We start from the raw sequence: 7,226 nt of genomic DNA, 5'->3' as shown, positions 1-7,226 counted from the left end.
TCCGCCCAGGGAGGGGCTGCGAGCCCCCCGCGGGGGGCGGCTGCCGCGGGAGCGGTTCTCAGACCTGATCCTCTGCGGACCGTCCGGGGCGAAGTCCCCTCGGCCTGAGAGAGCGGGGCATCCCCCCGCGGAGGGGCGGCCAGCTCGGCGGGGCACGGCATCGAGCTGCCGCTCCTCGTCTTCCAGGGACATAAGTTGCTCTCGCCGTGTCAACGAGTGGCATTTGAGCACGTCGGTAAACGGCGTCAGACTTCATCCGACAGTCCCGGCCGCTGGGGGAGAGAACAGATCTGTTGGACTGATGGCCAAGAGGAAACCTCAGGCTGTAGGGGGCCGTTTTGCCAGTGACTCAATGTTCTGGTGTCGGCGCTGATTACCCCCTTGCGCTTCTGCGGATGTGGACTGGAGTGATTTTATTTATACACACACATCTGCTTCTCTTCTAGCAGCCTCGAAAGGCTTCCAGCTAAAAGGATTGCCCGTGCTACAAGCAGGATGTCACACAGTGATTTTGTGGTAGTGCTTCTTGAGTGCCCTAAGGTTTATAACAGTTATGTGTAAGGAAAATGCCTCTGGCTCTAGTAAATTTTCACTTCTTTTTACCATGATGCTGACTGAAGCCTTTTTTCTTAAAGATGAAGCGTATGGTTGTTCAGATGTTGGTGTTTTAACAACAGAGCTCTGCTACTACAGATAAAACTGTGAGACTGGATGGTATTTCACACAGATCATGCTGTAGCAACATATCTAATGTATCCACTTCTGATATACTTACTGATATCGGAAGCATGTTTACAGTGGAATATTTTGTGTATTTCTGTTGCACTATCTGCTTGTACACAGAAGAGATCAACTAGCGTTTTAAGTTGTGAACACCTGAAGTTAAACTACGAACTCCTTTTCTTGATATCAAAACTGAGTGGCCAGTTTTTGAAATTTAGCATATTTTAGACCTCTCAGGGGAATTGCAGTGTTACCTAGAAGAATAAACTCATACTGGTATGAGGCTAAAATGAGTTTAAGGAAGCGTCATCATTGTTGTGATGTTGCTCTGAAGTTGTGAAATCAGTTTACAGACTTTTCTTTGATGAGTTTATATTATACCACAACAACCTTATTTAAAGTAGTAACAGGTTTATATAGGAGTATTAAAAAAAAAAATGATAAGCAGCAAATAGGTTAGGTTATGTTTGAACCTAAGTTTTCTTAATTGCTTTATGGCTTGATAAAGGACAAATGCTGAAGCTTTCTTGGCTGTTGTAAGGTCAGGGGCACAGAAATTACCCAATAGTGAATGTGCTGAGTGCGTTGTCCCTGGAAGTAACCAGTATCAGGAAACAAACAGAAGAATTGTACAGAACCGTACCAGAGAATGAAGTTTGTTTCTGAGCAACACCGCCTTTTTTTTTTTTTTTTTTTTTTTTTATTGTAGGGACAGGGAAAAGGTAAGGTAATTCTACCTTTTTTATTTTGCTTTGTTTTTCCCCCATTTGTGACCACCTAATTGTGGTCATATAGTAGTTTTAAAAGAGCAGAAGGTAGGCAAGTTTAAAATTTCTACGACTCGTAATGGAAAATGAGGTATTAGTAAATGTCTGTCTGTCCATGCATGCACGCACGCAGTTGTGCAGTATGCATAGTACTCCGCAGGCAGCTTTTCAAAGACATCTCAGTGATGTCTGTACCTAGGTCACAGTTTTAGAAAAATGTTGTTGGCACATAAGAGCGTAGGTCCCTCTGGAACCAGTGAAACTTTCTGTGTGTTGTGGCCTGTTTGCTTCTGGAGAACCTCAGGGGCCAGGCTGCTGCAACATGCCAGTTCTCTGTCATTTCAAGGAGTTCTTGTTCACCTCTGCTGAACCACAGTGGGAGGTGCCCAGACATAATAGAAAACAAGTTTTAATGGTCACAGGGCCAGAACTGTTCTCGATTTATAGTATTGTCTTTAAAGTGGGGTTGCGGTAAAGGATAGCATGTCCAAGGAAGGATACAGCAGTAAGAAGAAAAGGTCAATCCCTTTATGTTGCTATCAGCACAACTTTGAACATGACTAGTGTTAGGTGTTACAGATAGGATAGTGTGGACTGTGCTGGATAGTTGTATCCCATGTACAGTGTCCTTCAGGGTGGATCTAATGTGATTGCATCTGCTTGAAGTTGAACAAAACCTTCTCAGGAGGAAAATCTGTGTGAACTAAGTGTGATACTCTTTTCTACTTCTTTTCCTAAATAAGTCATCCTGCCTTTTCATGGCTCAGTTAGTCTTAAATTTATTTTTCACTCAGTAGCACCATGTCAGCTGAAGAGGTACATCCGCCCATGTGTCCCCCAGTAAGCCGTTCTATAGGCTATCTGGGGAGGTGCTAGGTCCAAGCTGGGTAATCCAGGTTTTTTTAGATTTGTGCTAATGAGTTTGATATTCTTCAGGCAGTTTGCAGCACAAAAGGAACCTGAGGTGACCATGATTTAGCAAGTTTTGATCTTCCCTTGGTGTTGTTTTCAGACTGGCTCTATCAATTGTGTAAAGCTTCCCTGATTCTTGCAATCTGTAAACATTCCTGTGTGACATGCATACTAGGTGAACCCTTGTGATCCACTCTGTATGCTTTGAATTACCGTTCTTTTGCTTTACGTTCTCATCTCTTACATTCTGCCTTGTCTTTATCCTTTCCTTGCTTTGCATCTCTGCCGTAGTACAGTTGCTGGTACATGCTATTCTGAGTTCTCCAGTTCCCTCTGTCCCCTCCTTGGGAACAAAAGGAGGTGTCTAAAAACAGTTTCTGTGTTTTTCTTACTATTCTTTTCACTGGGACAGAAGCTGGGCACTGTTTTGCTGCACACTGATAAATGCAAGTCAGAAAAGGCAGTTTTTAAAAACCATTGGTAGTGTGACATCTTCTTGTCACAGTTTCCAAATTGAATGTCCTTGGATTGCTGATGAAATGGGTGCTTCTGTTTTTTCTTAATTATTAGGTCTCAGTGATGAGAATTGAGTTCAGCCCTCTTCAGTGTTGTCAGTATTGATGAAACTGCACAGAAGCTGTGATGGGGCAGATGCTTGCTTCCAGCCTTCCATCGTTTCAGGTGTAATGGTCTGGAACGTGATAAACAGCCATGGCTGTGCCTTGGTGCCAGCCCCATGGTGTCAAAAAATATCAGGTTTTCATTGCAAAAGTGGTTTCCTACTGCCATGTAGTGACTAGGGATTACACAGAAGTGATGAGGGAATTGGTCACATCCATAAAGGGTTGGTCGCCTATTGTGGCTGAAGTGTCAGTTGGGTTAGGCTGCATTGCTGAGGTTGGACTGAGGATATAAAGTTTTTAACAGCCTGACTGGGGTGGGACAGTCCCAAGTTTGATCACAGTCCTACTGCTATAAACTACCGCACTTGTTTACATTATATTAGTGCAATTTAACCCGCAAAGAGGGGTAGAGGAGCTTCTACATCCCAAGTGCTTATGAAATACATCTGTTCCTCTACCCTCTGCCTCACCAGCCTTTTGGAAAGGCTGGGTGGTGGAGTTGTTGTGCATCAGCCCTCTCAGCAAGCTCACCCTGTCCCTGCTTCTTGGAGCGTCCTCCTAGCCTCTGCTCTGGCCCTTCCCTCAACCCTCATGCGAGTGCAGCTCACAAGACTGTTCAAATGCAGATGCAGCCAGGCAGTCTGGTGAGCAAGGAGTGCTCCTGGGAGGGTGGTTTGGCTTTGGGGCTGCCACCCAAGGGAGGGGAGTTGACAGCAGGATGGAACAGAGACGTTTTAGGTTGCAGAGGAGTGCCTGGGAGTGTGGCCTGGTGTGATGGGGACCAGGAGCCACAGCAGGAGGGCAATAGCAGTGGCCTCCAGGTCATCCTGTGCATCCTGGCAGGAACAGCAACCGCAGCTGCTCCTCACTGTCTGGCCCAAGGGAAACCTAAGCCTCTGGGGGTCCCTTTGGCTGCTGTTGCAATCTCCAGTGGAACAAACCAGGTGGTAAAGCAGGCATAGCAGAATGTGTCTTGGCATATGAGGCCGAAGGTGTGGAAAGACCCATTGGAGAGCCCAAGGATGTGTTTGGATGGCCTCTGTGGCAAAGGCGCAGGAGGATGTTTCAGTTCCTGCATTCCCTGGCAGCTGCTCCCAGGCTGTAACAGACTCTTCTTCCAGCAAGGTCGAGGTGGCTGTGGGTCTGTGGTGTTTGGTGTGTTCGCTGTGTGACTTAACATTTAAAAGACAGACAACACCGAAAAGGGAAGCTGGGTTTTTTTGGGGGGTTGTTTTGGGGCGGTTTTTTTGCATGTTGGTGGTGTGAGCAGAGCTGGGAAGAGTGGTGAGTGGTGGCTGGGTGGGAAACTCAGAGGTGGGGCCACACCTTCGGCCTCCTCAGAAATCATCCGAGCTGTGCTTCCTCTCTCTTTGGAAAATGGAATTTGAATCCTGTGACAGTCTGCCTGTCTTGCAGAGTGTGTGAGGGCTGCTCTATGCACAGTTGTCGAGTCCATGATTTTATTACTGTGTGCAACAAGCAATGGAGCAAAAGAGCATTGTTGACAGGAGTGACAGTGATCAGTTGTGTGGCTTCAGAGGTGAGCTGTGTGGGTTGTTCACAGCCTTTAAACTTCATAAATTACAGGTTAATACAGATTGCTATCAAACTGTGTCTTACTGGGGCCCTTCAAGCATCCTCCAGCTGAATTTTGCAAACTGCATTTGTTTTCCACTTCAGATGCTTTATATATGTCCTGTCTTCAGAGAGCCATGTATCCAGTCAATATTAATCCCTGTTGTGAAAATATAAAACAAGAAAAGAAAGCTATGAAATTTACCAGCAGGTAGTTTTCTTCTTTTCCTCTTTCTGGTTTAAACCAGGAAGAGCTTTGTGCTGTACAGTTTTGAATCCTTCCATGATGGAATGTGTTTGTAACAGCAGTGGGTGGTTGACCTTTATGATCGCTCAGTGCCAGGTAGGTGAAACCCAGTTTCAAAAATAGCAAGTTGATTAGCTCTTTGCTAACATCAAGTGCTGAACAAAGAGGAAGCACTGGCTTCCACTGATCCCCAAGTGGAAATCTGAGCAAGACTTGAAGCATTGACCCTCTGAATAACACACCTGAAGCATCATTTTTATATGGCCACCTCGATTTTCACTTATTTAAAATGACCTGCAACAAAATTGTTGTGGTTTTCCAAAACATTGTGTGTTCAGAGACAGCAGAAAAGCTTGACTCATTAATAAACTCAAAAAGTAAAAAGTGATAAATTAATTAAAGGCCTAGTCTTTCAGGCTGGGCTAAGCTTTCCATTGATTGGCTAGCTGTGTGCTCCAGTGGTCAAGCTGGAGCTTTTTTGATGAGTGAGTTTTGCATTTACTGTTTCCTGCATTTTGTTGTCACTACTGCTTGCATTCAGAAGTATTCTTTCAACTGGTCTACTCTGAAATCGGACGCAACATGTTGGAAAGCCCACTAAAGTCAAAGAGTTCTTCTTTTATTGGCTGAGTTTGGGATCAAAATATCGGAAACATTTTCATGAGACTTTGATGTAAGGCCCCAATCCAGAAAAGCACTTAGGCATACATTAGCTTTTAAGTGCAGTTGATTAAATGTGAAAGAAAATGCCATAGCATGCTGTTGATTGAAGACTGAATTTATATATTTCTGAGAAGCTGAGATGCTCCATTTGTGCTAAGGAAAATAGTCTAAAATCTTTCTTCAGTATGACTGAAGATTTTTAACAAGTTTTATTATTTCTCTCTTACTTGTGTCTGCATTTACCCTGCTAGTATAGGTGACTTTTCTGTTAGAGCAGGTAAGTGTGTCTATGAAGGTCTGAGAATATGTTTACAGTGGATGTGTTTGAATTAATTACTAGGAAATAATCACAGAAATTCTGCTGTGACCTAAAATGATATGTTATCTTTAAAAGAGGAAAATACAGAAACTTTTCAGTGCTACTGAAACTGAAGTCTGCCTGCAAAGGCAGTTTGGGATTAACTGATAGTTGTTTTATAATTGGACATGGCGAACTGATGAACAACAGTGGAAGCATTCAAATGAAATTATTCACACAATATTTTTGTAGGTCTTTTTGAAATGTAGTGATGAAAATTTTCTTGCAAATTAAATTATTTATAATGCACTATTCCCATAGATGCGCAGAGTCCTGGACACTTGGGCGAAGGAGTAATTAAGAAAGATTGGAAAAGCAAAAGATGCTAGTTAGTAACAGATGTCCTGATCTACTGTAGTGATGGAGGTGAGGGGAACCACAGCATGTCTGTGTTACAAAGCCAGGCTCTTGTCCTCTGACAGAGTGGCCTGAACACACAGAAATTCTAGGAGACCTGAGAGTTTCTTGAAAACTTCACATTGGGTTCATATTTTATTGCACATGACCCTGGAGTTTTACAATGTACCTCTACCCTATGTGGATCCAAAGTGGTGTTCTTTGTTGCAGTTGTTACATTTCTTCATATCATAAGCATGCATGTAATGGATGCTGAACCAGAAAGTTCCTGCCCTGGAAAGCTTATGCAAGACAACCTGTTAAGCTGGAAATCTCTTTAATGCTGGCAGTAATTTACCAGTTGCCATGGGATGCAGAAATACTGCTGAAGTCCTGTTTTTTCACTTAAGAAATATTATGCATAACATGATGTTACCTGAAAGTTTACCTTAGCTTTTATAGCTCAGAAAGAGTTTCCAGGGGCAAGGGTTCAAGAAGTACCAATCTACTTGTAGGCTGGACTCTTGTGAAATAGTCAGGAGTGTTAGCTTAAAAGAACTCCAGCTTCATTTCAGGTATCTAGTGTTCCTGCAAGTGACTTGCTCTATGCGTAGTTAATTTTTAAAAAGGTTTAAGATATCTTAGGACACTACTGAACACGGAGTGTTTGTAGTAAGGGGAAGTTCTTTCCCTGTCTCGTTGTGTATTTGAATAAGGGTTGGTCATGTGCTGCACTACACGGTCTTTTCACAGATTTGCTTTCACCTGAAAATTCTGTCTCCCTCCTTTGCAGTTTTGGATCTTGCGGATATTTCTAATCCTTGCCATCAGCAGTACAGGTACTGCATAAGTATACTGGAGTTCTGAGACAAATCTATTTGTCTCAGAATTATCTGTTGCTATTTAATGAGTGTTTGCTTTCATCTTACTATTTTAAGGGTAATAAATAATTTCTTAACTGGAAACAGCTTTATATGATGTCTAACCATACTTTTATTTTTTATTTTTTATTCCCCCCCCCC

Source organism: Athene cunicularia (assembly GCF_003259725.1).
Source record: "Athene cunicularia isolate RWA chromosome Z unlocalized genomic scaffold, athCun1 chrZ_part2, whole genome shotgun sequence".
Classification (NCBI taxonomy): Eukaryota; Metazoa; Chordata; class Aves; order Strigiformes; family Strigidae; genus Athene; species Athene cunicularia.
This window is presented reverse-complemented; position numbering follows the sequence as displayed.